The sequence below is a fragment of the Marmota monax genome, unplaced genomic scaffold, assembly GCF_021218885.2.
Source record: "Marmota monax isolate L192 unplaced genomic scaffold, Marmota_monax_Labrador192_F-V1.1 WCK01_AAM20220418_F8-fsc00044, whole genome shotgun sequence".
Classification (NCBI taxonomy): Eukaryota; Metazoa; Chordata; class Mammalia; order Rodentia; family Sciuridae; genus Marmota; species Marmota monax.
In genome coordinates this window covers 16,810,492-16,829,809 of record NW_026695198.1, presented here as the reverse complement: position 1 = coordinate 16,829,809, position 19,318 = coordinate 16,810,492, and the positions used below count along the sequence as shown (strand labels likewise).

Genomic DNA, 19,318 nt, shown 5'->3' with positions numbered 1-19,318 from the left:
AAAAGGGGAGGTACCAAACATTCCACAGGCCAGCATGGTAATATCATATTGTCCTCCTTGTTAATCATTGACAATTGCACAAGATTATCATCTTTTAAACTAGTTATTATTTTGGGACAGGGTTATCTTATGTTGCCAAGGCTGGTCTTGAACTCTTGGGCTCAAATGATCCTGCTATTTTCAGCCTCTCAAGTGCTGAGACTATGGGTTCATGCCACTGTCCCCAGTTTTATCACCTTTTTGAAGGTAAGGGCATTGAAGTTCAGAGAAACCCCAATAATCTGGCCAAGTCACCTGATTAGAAAAGAATTTTTTGAGATTTAAGTCCATGTTCCACCACAGTGCTATTGAATTGTAACATCATGGCTGTATGTTTCCCTTTAGTCTCACAAAAGCTCAGCCTAATATAATACCCTGTCAATAATAATTATTTTTAGGATACATATTGATCCACCAATGGATTACTTAAGAGCACAGGCCCTTTGGGGAGAATAGGAATAAGAGGAAGGACAGATAGGTTTAAGAAAGAAAGTCAAAGATTTGGTCTCTGGTAGGCCCAGCTACAGAGGACAAAGAAAGCAAAGACTCAGGCTGAGGTGGCACAAGAAAGAACTTGATCTGAGATGTGTTAGCCAGCAGGGCCAAGTCCCTTCTGTGTGCCTTTGTGGTAACCGATTAGTTCTCCTTATCCAGGCATAAAAGTGAGCATATAAACAGAAAGTGATATTACAACTATTACAACCTCCTGGCATAGGATTTGTCTAAATCAGGGTGGTGCTGGGTGAGTCACAGACATTTCCAAGCATTAGTTTCCTCACTTACCATGTAGGGATGATAGCCCTGTCTGCCCTGGCTATCTCTAAAGGTTGTAAAGGAAGAAGACTAATGAACACAGAAAAGAGATGTTGATAAAGTACATGTGTCCGGCGGAATAATGGCCCCTCAAGGATGTTCAAGTCCTAATTCCCAGTTCCCGTTATTTTGCTGCTGGAAAAGGGGACTTTGCAGATATAATTAAGTAAAGACTAGGGCAAGAGGAGTTATCCAGGCAGACCCAATATAATCACAGTACTTTCTTGTAAGGCAAAGAGGGAGGCAGAGGTCAGAGTCGGAGATCAGTGTTGGATTGCTGGTTTTGAAGGTGAAAGAAGGGACCACAAGCCATGGAATGCAAGTGGCTGCAAGAAGCTGGAGAAGGCATGGAACAGATTCTGCACTAGGGCCCCCAGAAGGAATGTGATGCTGTTGATATTTCGGTTTTGGGCCCATAAGATACATTTTGTACTTCTGACCCATAAGATAAATCATTGGTGTTGTTTCAAACCACTAAGTTTGTAGTAAATTGTTGTAGCAGCAATTGGAGCAGAAGTTAGGACTAGCCTCAGTTAAGAGAGAGGCAGAAGTAAGTCACTCAATGGAAACGTTGGAGGTTGCTGCCCATATAGGGGTGGGGTGGGAAGAAAGGCTCCAGGAGTATGCTAATTTATGTGACTGCCTTTAAGCCCACATGTGCCTATAGCTGTCTAACTGCAGTGATTTCCTTCAGCTATCTTTGAATGGAAGACATGAAAAGATCAAATTAAAGTAGCTTCCCTGAAAATGAAAAGTCATCCTCAGTATTGCTTCTGCTTGGATACACAGGGGCCTGTTAGAACTCACCTCACATCAATTTTCCATGCTGAGCCAGCATTAGCTGCCAAACACTCAAGAGCCAGTCACAACAAATGATTCCATGAATTTACGTCTCTGAAATGCATAGCACATATTTATACTTGTAGGAACCTGTTTGGAATTGTTATTAGGGGAATATCCTTCCAACGTAGGTTTGGTTAATTCTTGCAGCATCTATCAGAGATCAGGGATAATAACCATTTTGGGGTTTCTTTGGTTTTTTTTATTTCAACAAAGTAGAGTATAGAAAAACTTGCTTTGCTGGTATTTTTGATTCACAGAGAAATTCAGCCTGAGAAATTTGAAAGCCTAGATTCCCACACTTACAAAGGACTTTTGACCACATTTCTATCTTAAGCAAAAGCAGAATTAAATAGTCTGTGATTCTAGTGGTAAAGCGGGTAAAAATTACAGGCCTGGAAGTTGCGTGGCTCAAGGTTGATGACCAACTGCAAGAATTTGGATACAGGATCATAAAAACCAATGCACTGGATGTTTGAGACATTGTTTTACTGACTTCCTTCTTTCTCCCTGAGAGGTGAAAAGCTAAACCAGTGTGAATTACTTCCTCATCAGCTACTACCCCCTAAGAACTCAAAGAATCAAACATTAGTTTAAAAAAAAAAAAAAAAAAAAGATCCAGAGAACAGCTTCTCAAATGTAGGAAGGAAAATGAAACTCTGTGTCCTCTTTTCAAAATGTGTAATGACTCGTAGGAGCTTCATTTCTTTAGAAATACTGGCTTTGGCAGTTGCCCATTGACCTTACACTATTAAGCAGCTTATCAGATTGAAAATGACGAACTCCTTAGCCAGTGGAGGAGAAAACTACATCAGTTATTTATCCTCTATGTGAATAAGTAGATGTGACTGAATTGTTTCGAGAATAGCAGATAGCATGGTTTAGAGCAAGTTTCAGGGAAAGAACTGGTAAGTATTTAATCATCATTCAAATAAGTACTGTATCACTGTCATCAAAACTTGGTACACAAAGAATTTTGCTTTGAGGAGACTGGACTTCTAGATGTTACTCACACAAAGCAATCAATATTTTACTTAGGAGACATAATATTTCATCTCCTGAAAATTTTTAAGAGGGGGAAAAACTCAATGTACTGCATCAACTAAGAAGAATAAATACAGAAATTAACTCCTGGCACATCTTTGTTCCAGGCTGTTGTACACGGTATTACAATTGCCCCCATTGAATGGCTTCGGAAAGAATTTCTTGCATAATGGCATTTTAGCCATTACTGTAATGTCAACAAACAAGGCAGATTAATGCTTCCAGTCCTGAGCTGCCTTGCACTCTGCTTATTAGAATTGTAGTCAGATCTTCATTAGAATGAATGATATCTGATTCCATAAGGCAGTCACAACAGAGGCACCTTCTTGCTATGGTGTCACCCTGCAGATGACAATGTAGGCCATTATGAATGACACTCCACAATTCGTTGCTTCCTGCCTCAAATTGTAGTTAATCTTTCATCCAAACTGTACACATGTGCAGCTTTAAGTGGCCTATCACAGCAAGTACCAGTAATGCTGCAAGCACATGGAGACTGACAGAAGGTAAATTGCTTGTCAGGAGGTCTGTATTTCAATTCACAGCATATTCCAAACACGTCGTGGTGAAAGCACGCCACAACAGCTGCTTTCATTGCTAACTATTTTTGATGTAAATGTCAATAAAGCTCCAGGCCCTTTCATATTTTTGGCCAAGAATGTCCATCTTTCCCTATGCAGGCTGGCAGGTGGAGTTCCATTTATCTACTCTTAGGAACATGTCCTATAATAATGATTGTCTCTGGAGGCCGTTTAGAGTGATTGAGAGCAGTGATTGGGACAATAGGCTGCTGAATTTCATTGCTGGAGTGGGTTGACAGGTGACTGCTTTTATATCCTCTCATCTGGTGGAGAAGGAAATAAAACACACGCTCCCACCCAGTCCACAGGCAATCATCTCCAGGTTGAAGATCTACACCTATAGTTTATTCCATCAAAAAAAAATTGAGAGCCATGGTTATTAAACAAGCTTAAATTCTCTAGTAGGTCTAGGGTTTTTAAAGAGACAGCAATGACATTTATTTTCTGTAGGATTACAGATAGGAGAATTAAGTAAATAGTTTTGAATAGGACATGAACAACTTTGAGAACCTTCCTCCTTCTCTCTGTTAATGTCCCTTTTGGGATACCAGCTGTTCATGCTATGTAACAAACTCTCTCTTTTAACTAATGCGATAAGGAAGATGACTGAAGCTTGACCTTTAGCAACTGAAAGCTAGCAGATCTATTAAAAATCAATCCAAGGACATCACTTCTGAGTATATTTGCATTCAAATATGTCATTGTTATAGCAACCACTAAATTTTTTAACATGATACCTCATACTCTTTTTCTTTTTAACATTTATTGAGCATCAGCTATAGGCAAGGTATTATGTTATATACTAGGTTACAAACTAGAGTTAAAACAAATACCCACAGAAAAACTTTTAGAAAAGTTTAGAGCAAGGAAAGTTTTAATATAACTTATATATATATATATTTTAATTTTTTAGTATTTATTTTTTAGTTGTAGTTGAAGATACTACCTTTATTTTACTTATTTATTTTTATGTGGTACTGGGGATCAAACCCAGGGCCTTGCATGTGCTAGGTGAGCATTCTACTGCTGAGCCACAATCCCAGCCCACAACTTATAATTTATAGCCTTCATTTGACTTTGTGTTATTTATAATGGACATTATATAGTATTGTAGACAAAATGTTTAGAAAATACCAGTAGTGCATATGCTTTTCACCTACTGGTATGAGTACAAAATCTAAAAGTCTGAGAACTCCCCAAAAGGTATGTGGGTCACATTGGCCTGTTTTTCACTTCGGTCTTTATCATTTATTAGCGTAGTACCTCAGGGAGGATTGAATAACTTTAAACTTTCTTAGCTTCCGTCTCTTCATATATTAACCAATGGTAGTTAACATGTATTAAGTATTTCCTATGTACCAGATATTTCATTTGCATTATTTAATCCTTACAAAAGTCCTTGGAATTCAGTGCTTAAAATTATCCCATTTTACTAAGGGCAACTTAACTTGGCTAGTAAATGGAACCAGGACCAGAACACACGAAGACTATTTCTAGAAACTGTATTTTATTTTTTTTTTTAATTTTTTATTGATGGTTGTTCAAAACATTACATAGTTCTTGATATATCATATTTCACACTTTGATTCAAGTGGGTTATGAACTCCCATTTTACCCCATATACAGATTGCAGAATCACATCAGTTACACATCCATTGATTTACATATTGCCATACTAGTGTCTGTTGTGTTCTGCTGCCTTTCCTATCCTCTACTATCCCCCCTCCCCTCCCCTCACCTCTTCTCTCTCTACCCCCTCTACTGTCATTCATTTCTCCCCCTTGTATTATTTTTCCCTTTCCCCTCACTTCCTCTTGTATGTACTTTTGTATAACCCTGAGGGTCTCCTTCCATTTCCATGCAATTTCCCTTCTTTCTCCCTTTCCCTCCCACCTCTCATCCCTGTTTAATGTTAATCTTCTTCTCATGCTCTTCGTCCCTACTCTGTTCTTAGTTACACTCCTTATATCAAAGAAGACATTTGGCATTTGTTTTTTAGGGATTGGCTAGCTTCACTTAGCATAATCTGCTCTAATGCCATCCATTTCCCTGCAAATTCTATGATTTTGTCATTTTTTAATGCAGAGTAATACTAGATTGTGTATAAATGCCACATTTTTTTTATCCATTCATCTATTGAAGGGCATCTAGGTTGGTTCCACAGTCTTGCTATTGTGAATTGTGCTGCTATGAACATCGATGTAGCAGTGTCCCTGTAGCATGCTCTTTTTAGGTCTTTAGGGAATAGACCGAGAAGGGGAATAGCTGGGTCAAATGGTGGCTCCATTCCCAGCTTTCCAAGAAATCTCCATACTGCTTTCCAAATTGGCTGCACCAATTTGCAGTCCCACCAGCAATGTACAAGTGTACCCTTTTCCCCATACCCTCGCCAGCACTTGTTGTTGTTTGACTTCATAATGGCTGCCAATCTTACTGGAGTGAGATGGTATCTTAGGGTGGTTTTGATTTGCATTTCTCTGACTGCTAGAGATGGTGAGCATTTTTTCATGTACTTGTTGATTGATTGTATGTCCTCCTCTGAGAAGTGTCTGTTCAGGTCCTTGGCCCATTTGTTGATTGGGTTGTTTGTTATCTTATTGTCTAATTTATTGAGTTCTTTGTATACTCTGGATATTAGGGCTCTATCTGAAGTGTGAGGAGTAAAGATTTGTTCCCAGGATGTAGGCTCCCTATTTACCTCTTTTATTGTTTCTTTTGCTGAGAAAAAACTTTTTAGTTTGAGTAAGTCCCATTTGTTGATTCTAGTTGTTAACTTTTGTGCTATGGGTGTCCTATTGAGGAATTTGGAGCCTGACCCCACAGTATGTAGATCGTAGCCAACTTTTTCTTCTATCAGACGGCGTGTATCTGATTTGATATCAAGCTCCTTGATCCATTTTGAATTCACTTTTGTGCATGGCGAGAGAAAGGGATTCAGTTTCATTTTGTTGCATATGGATTTCCAGTTTTCCCAGCACCATTTGTTGAAGATGCTATCCTTCCTCCATTGCATGCTTTTAGCCCCTTTATCAAATATAAGATAGTTGTAGTTTTGTGGATTGGTTTCTGTGTCCTCTATTCTGTACCATTGGTCCACCCGCCTGTTTTGGTACCAGTACCATGCTGTTTTTGTTACTATTGCTCTGTAGTATAGTTTGAAGTCTGGTATCGCTATACTGCCTGATTCACACTTCCTGCTTAGCATTGCTTTTGCTATTCTGGGTCTTTTATTTTTCCATATAAATTTCATGATTGCTTTCTCTATTTCTACAAGAAATGCCGTTGGGATTTTGATTGGCATTGCATTAAACCTATAGAGAACTTTAGGTAATATCGCCATTTTGATGATGTTAGTTCTGCCTATCCATGAACAGGGTATATTTTTCCATCTTCTAAGATCTTCTTCTATTTCTCTCTTTAGGGTTCTGTAGTTTTCATTGTATAAGTCTTTCACCTCTTTTGTTAGGTTGATTCCCAAATATTTTATTTTTTTTTTGAAGATATTGTGAATGGAGTGGTTGTCCTCATTTCCATTTCAGAGGATTTGTCGCTGATATACAGGAATGCCTTTGATTTATGCGTGTTGATTTTATATCCTGCCACTTTGCTGAATTCATTTATTAGCTCTAATAGTTTCTTTGTAGACCCTTTTGGGTCTGCTAGGTATAGAATCATGTCACCTGCAAATAGTGATAATTTAAGTTCTTCTTTTCCTACTTTTATGCCTTTAATTTCTTTCGTCTGTCTAATTGCTCTGGCCAGTGTTTCAAGAACTATGTTGAACAGAAGTGGTGAGAGAGGGCATCCCTGTCTTGTTCCAGATTTTAGAGGGAATGCCTTCAATTTTTCTCCATTCAGAATGATGCTAGCCTGAGGCTTAGCATAGATTGCTTTTACAATATTGAGGTATGTTCCTGTTATCCCTAGTTTTTCTAGAGTTTTGAATATAAAGGGATGCTGTACTTTGTCGAATGCTTTTTCCACATCTATCGAGATGATCATATGGTTCTTATTTTTAAGTCTATTGATGTGGTGAATAACATTTATTGATTTCCGTATATTGAACCAGCCTTGCATCCCAGGGATGAACCCTACTTGATCATGGTGCACAATTTTTTTGATATGTTTTTGTATCCGATTCGCCAGAATTTTATTGAGGATTTTTGCATCTAGGTTCATTAGAGATATTGGTCTGTAGTTTTCTTTCTTTGAAGTGTCTTTGTCTGGTTTAGGTATCAGGGTGATGTTGGCCTCGTAGAATGAATTTGGAAGTTCTCCCTCTTTTTCTATTTCCTGAAGTAGCTTGAAAAGTATTGGTATTAGTTCCTCTTTAAAGGTTTTGTAAAACTCTGCTGTATACCCATCCGGTCCTGGGCTTTTCTTAGTTGGTAGTCTTTTGATGGTTTCTTCTATTTCCTCAATTGATATTGGTCTGTTTAGGTTGTCTATATCCTCCTGACTCAATCTGGGCAGATCATATGACTTAAGAAATTTATCTATGCCTTCACTATCTTCTAATTTATTGGAGTATAAGGATTCAAAATAATTTTTGATTATCTTCTGTATTTCTGAAGTGTCTGTTGTGATATTGCCTTTTTCATCCCGTATGCTAGTAATTTGAGTTCTCTCTCTTCTTCTCTTCACTAGCATGGCTAAGGGTCTGTCGATTTTGTTTATTTTTTCAAAGAACCAACTTTTAGTTTTGTCAATTTTTTCAATTGTTTCTTTTTTTTCGATTTCATTAATTTCAGCTCTGATTTTCATTATTTCTTGCCTTCTACTTCTTTTGCTGTTGTTTTGCTCTTCTTTTTCTAGGATTTTGAGATGAAGTATGAGATCATTTATTTGTTGGTTTTTTTCTTTTTTTAAGGAATGAACTCCAAGCAATGAATTTTCCTCTTAGAACTGCTTTCAATGTGTCCCATAGATTCCGATATGTTGTGTCTGTGTTTTCATTTATCTCTAAGAATTTTTTAATTTCCTCCTTGATGTCTTCTATAACCCATTGATCATTCAGTAACCTATTGTTCATTCTCCAAGTGATGTATGCTTTTTCCTTCCTTCTTTTATCATTGATTTTCAGTTTCATTCCATTATGATCTGATAAGATGCATGGTATTATCTCTACTCCTTTATATTGTCTAAGAGTTGCCCTGTGACATAATATATGATCTATTTTTGAGAAGGATCCATGTGCTGCTGAGAAAAAAGTGTAACTGCTTGATGTTGGGTGGCATATTCTATATATGTCAATTAAGTCTAGGTTATTAATTGTGTTATTGAGTTCTATAGTTTCCTTATTCAACTTTTGTTTGGAAGATCTGTCCAGTGGCGAGAGAGGTGTGTTGAAGTCTCCCATGATTATTGTATGGTGGTCTATTAGACTCTTGAACTTGAGAAGAGTTTGTTTGATGAACATAGCTGCACCATTGTTTGGGGCATATATATGTGTGATTGTTATGTCTTGTTGGTGTATGCTTCCCTTGAGCAGTATGTAGTGTCCCTCTTTATCCCTTTTGATTAACTTTGGCTTGAAATCTATTTTATTTGATATGAGTATGGACACTCCTGCTTGTTTCCGAAGTCCATATGAGTGATATGATTTTTCCCAACCTTTCACCTTCAGCCTATGTATGTCTTTTCCTATCAAATGCGTCTCCTGTAGGCAGCATATTGTTGGGTCTTATTTTGTGATCCATTCTACTAGCCTGTGTCTCTTAATTGGTGAGTTTAAGCCATTAACATTTAGGGTTATTATTGAGATATGGGTTGTTCTTCCAGCCATATTTGTTTATTTCTGTTACTAAACATGGTTTGTTTTCCTCTTTGATTATTTTCCCCCCCTTTACTGTCCTACCTCCCACTGTTGGTTTTCATTGTTATTTTCCATTTCCTCTTCCTGTAATGTTTTGCCGAGGATGTTTTGAAGAGATGGTTTTCTAGCTGCAAATTCTTTTAACTTTTGTTTATCGTGGAAGGTTTTAATTTCATCTTCCATCCTGAAGCTTAATTTCGCTGGATACACAATTCTTGGTTGGAACCCATTTTCTTTCAGTGTTTGAAATATGTTATTCCAGGGTCTTCTAGCTTTCAGAGTCTGTGTTGAAAGATCAGCTGTTATCCTGATTGGCTTACCCCTAAATGTGATCTGCTTCCTTTCTCTTGTAGCTTTTAAAATTCTCTCCTTATTCTGTATGTTGGGCATCTTCATTATAATGTGTCTAGGTGTGGGTCTCTTATGATTCTGTCTCATTCTTCAAGTCTGGGAAGTTTTCTCGTATTATTTCATTGAATAGACTGCTCATTCCTTTGGTTTGGAGCTCTGTCCCTTCCTGTATCCCAATGACTCTTAAATTTGGTCTCTTAATGTTATCCCATATTTCTTGGATGTTCTGCTCATGGTTTCTTAACAGTCTTGCTGAGCTGTCTATGTTCTTTTCCAGTTGAAATACTTTATCTTCATTGTCTGATGTTCTGTCTTCTAAGTGTTCTACTCTGCTGGTAGTATTCTCAATTGAGTTTTTAAGTTGGCTTATTGCTTCCTGCATTTCTAGGATTTCTGTTTGTTTGTTTTTTATAACCTCTATCTCCCTGTATAGTTGATCTTTTGCTTCTTGGATTTGTTTATGTAATTCATTGTTGAAGTGATCTTTCATTGTCTGATTTTGCTGTCTGATGTCTTCCTTGAGACTCCAGATCATCTGAAGCATGTATATCCTGAATTGTTTATCTGACATTCCATCTGCTGCAGCTGTTACCTCTTCTAAAGTTGAGTTGACCTGCATTGCTTGTGGTCCTTTCTTTCCTTGTCTTTTCATACTGCTTGCGTTTCTTTCTGCTTGGTGAAACTGTTGTGTTTTTGAAAATTTTTCCCCCTATATATTTATATTGCTCTTGTATAGTTCAAAAGTCTCCCTTGCAGGGTCGGGTGGCGGTCTGCCTACCTTGCAGGCGCGGGCAGCGGCTCTGCTCTGCCCCTCCTCCAATTGGTGTGAGGTGTCTACCACGCCCGAGGACCCTGGGCCTGTTTTTCTGGTCGGTTGCAGGTCTGCCTACCCTGCAGGCATGGGCGGCAGCTCTGCTCTGCCCCCCCTCCAATTAGTGTGACTTGTCTACCACACCCGCCGGCCACTGGGCCTGTTCCGGGCGCGGGCGGCAGCTCTGCTCTGCCCCTACTCCAAATGGGGTGACGTGTCTGTCGCACCGGCAGGCCACTGGGCCTGTCCCGCTGGTCGGTCGCAGGTCTGCCCACCTTTCGGGCACGGGTGGCGGCTCTGCTCTGCCCCTACTCCAATTGGGGTGACGTGTGTACCACGCTGGCAGGCCGCTGGGCCTGATCCGTCAGTCTGTCGCAGGTCTGCCTACCTTGCAGGCGCGGGCGGCGGCTCTGCCCTGCCCCTCCTACCATGCCCGCGGACCGCTGGGCCTGATCTGCAGGTTGGTTGCAGGTCTGCCCACCTTGCAGGCGCGGGTGGTGGCTCCGCTCTGCCCCCTCTCCAATTGGGGTCACACGACCACCACGCCGGCAAGCCGCTGGGCCCGCTCCTCCCCTCTGGCTCGACGACAAAGCGAGAGACACTCGAGTGTCTGTGACTCGCCTTCCCTACCCGGAGACCAACTGTTTCTGTCGCCGCTGGTATTAATGAAGTTCTCTCCTCCGCCGCTTTCTGATGACATCAGATCTCTGCCATGTTGGTATCCTATGCGAATGGCAGCATTTCGTTCCCTTTGCCGGGTGACCAAAGCAACGGGTGAGTCCTGACTGGCCCTCACAGGCCCCGTCTCAGTCCTGTTGCCACTGCCCACGAAGGCTCGGTTGGTATTTACCTCCACAGTATTCAGCAGGACCCGGACCGAGAAGCAGCTTCCGCGGGCTCCTCAGCCCTGGGCCAGAGCAGTTCCGGGAGCTGGAACTCGGCCGCTCCGTGCTCGGTGTATGCTCTGATAAGAGCAGGCTCCAAGAAGCAGTTTCCGAGGGTTATTTAGCACTGAGCCTGAGTAATTTGTCTGCAAGCCGCAGGCGAATGGCAGCCTGAAATTACCTGTTCTATGGCTGAATGAGCTGCGATCAGTCGAAAACGGGGATGGTGACGTCAGCTCTCCAAGATGGTGGCCGCTGGCCTCCTCTGTGGTCTGACCGGTGTGGAGAACCTAATCGGACCGCTTCCTTCCCCTGTCTCGAACCCAGAATTCAGCACTGAGTACAGTGCTGGCACAGCTGGCAGAAGCCCGCAGAAACTGCAGCGCTGTATCCCTGCATCGCTATCTCCTCGTTTCCCAGCGCGCGCCGCAGACTCTATCAGCGGGGTGATTTGCTGAATAAGCAGTGTGACCCTCCGTGCAGATAAATCTCTCGCGTTTGAGCCCCCGTAGCCGATCCTCGTGCGATGGAAATCCTTCCTCCAGGTTCCGGAGCACCCCACTATTGCTGGAAATTCCTAACAAGATAGCCTTTAGCCATCCTGACTCGTCATTCTCCCACACAGTGACGCGGCACACAGGGGCAATGCACTCCCCTCGCCGCCATCTTCCTTCTCCTAGAAACTGTATTTTAAATAGCTATTCTACATCACCTTCAACTTGATAATACCTCATAATATGATGGTATAACTAATATTTAGCAACACTAAATAAAATTTATTCTCTTCTGCCTGCTATTGGCTTCTTAGGAAGTATATATTTAGAAAAAGAACTATTGCAAATTAGAGAGGATTGCATCTGATTTTCACTATAAGATCCAGGTTCTTCCAATTGTTGGGCTTGAGGAATGAATCAGAGTTAGGTATTGCAGAGGAATTATAAACTGAGAGGACTGTGAAGCCCAGGAATAAAGAGAAAGCATATGAACTGCTGAGCCATCTGTTGTGGTGCCAAAGGGGGTATTTTGCATCCTGGTGGGATTTGGGATTGAGATTTGAAAATAGATCATCAAGGGCTTATATTTGTCTACTACACCATAGTCATGTGTTTTACCTGGTGCCCACTTTTCTTGGGAAGTAAGTTATCTCAGAGAGAGATAAGGGTGTAGTAGAATAATAATATGTAAGGTTATATGTATGTGTGTATGTATATATATGCACTTTATCAACTGTGATTAGATGTAAACTCAGTTCATAATCAAGTCAGTCTTAGAGCTACATTACATGTGCTGAGTGGTAAATATCAGATTAGAAAATTTCAGGTTATATCTATATCATTTTTTATCTTTATAAAGATATGTACAGTTTGTATAAGAACATGATTTGATCTATCAAATTATATATTATGATTGGATTCATAGTTGGAATTCTTTTTTTAATTTATTTTTTATTACTTCTAATCAGTTATACATGAAAGCAAAAAGCTTTTCAATTCATTGTGCACAAATGGAGCACAACTTTTCATTTTTCTTGTTGTACATGATGTAGAGTCATACCACATCTGCAGTCATACATGCACCTAGAGTAATGATGTTCATCTCATTCCACCATCTTTCCTATCCTCACACCTGGTTTCTATTCCTCCATCCCACCCCACCAACCCCTGACATTATGGATCAGCATCCACATATCAGAGAGAACATTCTGCCTTTGGTTTTGGGGTATTGGCTTTCTTCACTTAGCATGATATTCTCCAACTCCATCCATTTACCTGCAAATGCCATAAGTTTATTCTCTTTTAATGCTGAGTAACATTCCAGTGTGTGTGTGTATATACACACATATATATACACATATATGTATATACACACACATATGTATTGGCATATTATATATTATATTATATATTATTTTATATATATATATATTATTATATTATATATTATATTATATATATATAATATAATCTCACATTTTCTTTATCCATCTACTGAAGGGCATCTAGGTTGGTTCCACAGTTTAGCTATTGTGAATTGTGTAGCTATAAACATTGAAGTGGCTATGTCACTGTAGTATGCTATCATAGTTGTTGAGACTTTAATGGATTTCTCTAATACTATTTACCTATTTACCCATTGGCATCTTACCTCAAAGCATTATGTAGTGGGAGTTTTGCGATTCCACTCCCTAATTATAACCTAGGAATGAAAAGCATCTGGAGAAAGTATTCTCTGACCTGAGGAAACAATCATTAGTTCTCATTTTGGTCCCTGGCAGACTTCTGAAATAGCTACAAGAGAATCCATGTAGTTGGGGCCACCCTGCTGAAAAGGTCTGGTGTCCAGGGGGCCTTTGGCTTTTTATTTAGTAGAGCTGATCAAATTCATATAATATATATATCAGATTCATTTATATTTATCATAAAATCTATTACCACGAGGCATACAATTTTCAAAACGATATAAATTATTTGAAAATTAATGGATAAAGATTTATCAGATAAGTTTCAACCAAAAAAGATAGCATAATGACATTGATATGAGTTAGTTAAGTGGTAGTTAAACAATGCATAACCTTCCTTAATCACTACCCAAGGGTTGGGCATCTTTCCTGGCTTTATTTTTATATTCCTACTGCTTATACATATATGCAAAATTATGTAGTACTGTTTCATGTTGAAATTTTTTTTTTATAAATTGGGAGGCTGAGACAGGAGGATCACTTCAGCCCAGAAGTTTGAGGTTATCCTGGCAACATAGTGAGAACTTAACTCAAAATCCATTTCTTTTGAATAAATACTGTGTCATTCTAATTCTTTATTTCTTTTGGTCTTCACACTGTTTATTTTTTTATTCATCTGCAGACATTTTTGGTATACAATAAGATGTTCTGATATATGTAGACGCTGTGGAATGGCTAAATTAAACATGCTATACCTCATAGTTACCAATTTTGTGAACACTTAAAATTTAGTTTTAGCAATTTTTAAGTGCACAGTACATTGTTATTAACTATGTTGCAGGATAGATCTCTTGAACTTATTCTTCCCAAGTGAAATTCTGTATTATAGGAATAAAAGGGTGTGATATTTTTCCTCCTCTATGATAAAGTAAAGGCTGGCATATTTATAACAAAATACAAGTTAGCAGGAAAAGATCACAAATTTATTTAATCAAAGTTTTACATGACACAGGAGTCTTATAGTGGCAACACAAAGAAAGACCCAGGGAAAGTTGTCAATTTTTATGTTTAGGTTCCATGAGGAATGGACAGCCATGTAGGCATGTCAATGGACAAACAGGTTTTGATCTAATGGTAAATAACTGTGTAGGTAAACCCAGAAATATCTGTTCAATTCTTCTTGGACCCTCTGTGTTGTATTCCTTCCTCCTAGGTATGGGCAGGAGCCATTTAGTATGAAGGTATTCAAGGGAGAAGGGATGAAAGTTACCTTTCTAGGTTTCCTGGTGTACTGCATGGGACAGGGGTTTTGGATTCTATGGCTTACCTTGGGGAAGAAGAGTTTTGGTTGTTACAATTCCCTTCAAGGAGAAAAAGATGGGAGGAGGAAAGGAGGGATAGATAAAGTAAGAAACTTGCATCTGAGGCTTTTCAATCTTCAGGAAGTATTCAACACACCATACTTGAGGGTGTCATGTTCTAAGCCCTAACAGCATCCTTTGACCAACATCCCCAATCTCCACATTGCCCACTTAGCCCCTAGCCCCCACCACTCTTTTAGATTCTATTAGTGAGATTATGTGGTGTATCTCTCTGTACCTAATTTCATTTAATGTTCTCCAACTTCACCCACATTTTCCCAAGTGACAGGATTTCCATTGTGTATATATACCACATTTTCTTTATCCATTCGTCTTTTGACAGTTACATACACTGATTTCATATCACAAATCTTGTGAATAATATTACAGTGAACATGGAAATGCTAGTATCTCTTCAATGTAATTATTTGCTATCCTTTGGATATGTAATCAGTAGAGGAATTGCTAGACCATGTGGTTGTTCTATGTTGACTTTTTTTTTCTTCTTAATGTTAATTCAGAGTTTTAGTTGGTATAGTATTCAGATAGTTGGTTGCATTGTTTATATGTAGATCTTTTTTACTTCATATGGAAATGCATACTAATGATTGTATATGTATATATATGTATATGTACACACAGGTATATATGTATATATGTGCACATGTATATGTATATATAACACAAAATACAATATAAACAGCTATGCACAAGATATACAATATTGGATTTGTATATTGGATCCCAGGATGACTGATGGTGGGGGTGGTAAATGTTTGGCTAAGTGTCTTTGGAAGCAGAACTTATATAGCACAGTAAACACACATCTGGTTTGAAGGGCAGCTGGAGTATATGCAACATAGGCAGTGGTGCCTCAGAGATGGCAGAACTATTTTACATTTACCACTCTAGGAGTACACAAGTAGTCTCCAGCATCAGGATACAGCCTCAAAGTTTTATGAACCTTTCCTATTTCTAACTTTAGGAAATTGATGTTTCTCCCAGGCCATATTAATATTATTGCTTTAATCACAGATCACATCATAAGGATATCATGCACAACCTCCAACTAACATCCTGTTGTCGCCCCGTGAAGTGGTATAACATTAGAAGACTTTAAAATTTCAGCTCTTTTGGATCTCCCAAGGTGCATCTGTACTCTTTAAATGGGCTTCTTCCTCAGGAGTCAGTCATCTTCACATTATCTGAGATTTCATTTTGTTCCAAGATGCAAGGAACGCTAAGGAAGACAACAATGATTCTTTCGTTAGAAACCCTTAATCATGGTGGAAATTGGATGCATATGTCTGAGTTTCTGCCAGATAGCCCAGGATGTATAGCTTTGCAGTTTGATCACCTGTTAAACACTGTCAGTCATCTGTTGATGAACCTCTTTCTGCTGTTCTTGAGCTGCATCAGCACCTAAATCCAGGTGCAGAATTTTCAGTGCAATGCCAGCAACATTCATTCCACTCCATACAAGCACACTAGAGTATGCATACTCCCCAAGGACCCACCCATGATAGTATAATAGATGAACTCCCCATTTTTCTCCAATTCACCAGGAACTGGGTTGAATGCAGATTATAATCACCTGGATTTTGGGTAATGACACTTACTTTTCAAATATGTAGGGCTAGATATCCACTGAATTGGAAATAATAAACAACTTATAGTTTTGACTGTTTTACAACATTAGGAATAATGAATTTAAAGATGTCTGTATTATGCTGAACCAAATTCAGACTGCTTTCTTCCTTTGCTGACATGCCCAATTGTGATAATAACTAGCTTGAAATTTGTAGTCACTTGATAGACTGCCAAATATCAGCAGAGACTAAGAAAAAGTCAGCAGACATTGAAGATTTGTCATCTCTCCCTTCAATTTGTTTTCCATGACTTCAAAAGAAAGTTTATTTACTAAGTCCTTCATTAAGAATCTAATGGCTGTACATTTAATGAATACACCACAATAAATCTCAACATTATGTACATTTACAATACTGGGATTCTATTTATAATAAGATATATTTATACAAGCAAGGAATGTATCAAAATAGATTCTACTGTCATGTATAACTAAGAAAACAAAAATAAAGAAGCTAATGGCACAGGCCAAGCCAACAGCACCAGTCCCAACAATTGTAATCTTATTCTTGGGCATTTGTTTTTCCTTTAGAAGATGCTGAATCAAGCTCATCCTTGAAAGTCACCATATTGGACTTGGAACCAAGAGCATGTTGACTAGTATGGGGGTGCATAGCAATTTCTTTTTTTTTTTTTTTGGTACCAGGGATTGAGTGGGGCCCTCGACTGACCACTAAGCCATATCCCCAGCCCTATTTTGTATTTTATTTAGAGATAGGGTCTCACTGAGTTTCTTAGTGCCTCTCCTTGCTGAGGCTGACTTTGAACTTTCAATTCTCCTGCCTTAGCCTCCTGTACTGCTGGGATTACAGGTGTGTGCCACTGAGCCAGTTGGCAATTCCATTTTTTGAGGAAGCTCCATACTGTTTTCCTAATGGTTGCTCTAATTTACATTCCCATCTACAGCTATTCCTTTTTCTTCGAATCATCACCAACACTTACATCTTGTTGAAAATAACCGTGCTGACAGGTGTGAGGGGACCTTACAGCAATGACCCTACTTGGAATCAATTTCTGTTTGAGTTAGCTTATGAGTCACTGACCAAATATACAACAAGGACAACTTAGAGTAGGGAGCATCATTTATTTGGGGTTCATGGTTTCAGAAGTCTCAGTCCATAGACGGTTGACTCTGGATTCAAGGGGAGGCAGCACATATTGAGGAAGGTTCTAGCAAAGGAAAGCTGCTCAGCTCATGGTGGGGTCAGGAAGCTGAGAGAGAAAAAGGGGGCCACAAAGAAGACAAACCCAGGGCACACCCCCAGTGACAACCTGCAGTCAGGCCCACCTGCCAACAGTTACCACCCAGTTGGTGCATTCTAACCGGGAAGGACTAAGGAACAGATTTCATAATCTAACAATCTTCACCTCTGAATATTCCTGCATTCACAGCACCTTTTGAGTGACACCTCATATCTAAACCTCACCAATTAGTGATGTGGAACATTTTTTCATGTACCTCTGATACGGGTTTTTTTTTTGTTTTGTTTTGTTTTTGAGAAATGTTCAGGTCCTTTGACCATTTTTTAAAAAGCAGGTTATTTGTTCTCTCATTCTTGAGCTGTTGAAATTCCTGATATATTTTGGATATTGTCCGCCTACAGATGTACAGTTCACAAATGTTTTCTACAATTCTATAGGTTTACTCTTCAACTCTGAGGATCATTTCCTTTGTTGTTCAGAAGCTTTTGATGCAATCTTGTTCATATGTTTGTATGTGCTAGAGCTTTTGCCCTGTTTTCTCCTACTAAAGAATTGTCTTCCATTTAAATCTTTTTTTAAATCTAATATTAGCACAAGTTTTTAACATTAATTTTATTTTTTTTAATTTTTTTTAAATTTTTTATTGTTGGTTGTTCAAAACATTACATAGTTCTTGATATATCATATTTCACACTTTGATTCAAGTGGGTTATGAACTCCCATTTTTACCCCATATACAGATTGCAGAATCACATCAGTTACACATCCATTGATTTACATGTTGCCATACTAGTGTCTGTTGTATTCTGCTGCCTTTCCTATCCTCTACTATCCCCCCTCCCCTAATACACAATGGAGTATTACTCTGTATTAAAAAATGACAAAATCATAGAATTTGCAGGGAAATGGATGGCATTAGAGCAGATCATGCTAAGTGAAGCTAGCCAATCCCTAAAAAACAAATGCCAAATGTCTTCTTTGATATAAGGAGAGTAACTGGGAACAGAGTAGGGACGAAGAGCAGGAAAAGAAGATTAACATTAAACAGGGATGAGAGGTGGGAGGGAAAGGGAGAGAGAAGGGAAATTGCATGGAAATGGAAGGAGACCCTCAGGGTTATACAAAATTCCATTTAAATCTTTAATCCATATGAGTTTTATTTTGTTCATAGTATAAGGGTCTAATTTCATTCTTTTACATGTGGATATCCAGTTTTCCTAACATTCTTTGAACATTTTTCTCCATTGTGTCTTTATAGCATCTTTGTCAAAAAAATGAATTACTTCCAAATGAGTGGGTTTATTATTTCTTTTTACTTTCTATTCTTTTTCATTTGTGTTTATACCAATATTGTGCTGACCAATGGCATGCAGTTTTCATTACTGTAGCTATGCAGTAGATTTTGCTATCAGGTAGTGTGATGCCTCTAATTTGGGTCTTTTCGTTGAAGACTTCTTTGGATTTATAGAGTCTTTTGTGGTTCCATATAAACTTTAGGATTTTTCCTATTTCTATGAAAAAAAGTCATTGGAATTTGATCAGAATTTTATCAAATCTGTAGGCTACGTTGGGAAATATGAACAGTTTAGCAATGTTACTACCTCCAGTTCATAAACATGGAATATTTTTCCACCTTGTTACATGTTATTCAGTTTTTTCATTAATGTTTTTAGTCTATAAATATTTCACCTCCTTGTCCAAGTTTATTCCTAAGTATTTATTGGAGCTGTTATGAATGGGATTATTTTCT

The 19,318-nt window shown here is 38.7% G+C and overlaps 1 pseudogene; it reads right to left on the bottom strand.

Annotated features, from left to right (window-relative positions):
* Positions 1-15,724: 15,724 nt before the first annotated feature.
* On the bottom strand, positions 15,725-16,979 carry LOC124082098 (L-lactate dehydrogenase A chain-like; annotated as a pseudogene).
* Positions 16,980-19,318: the final 2,339 nt, after the last annotated feature.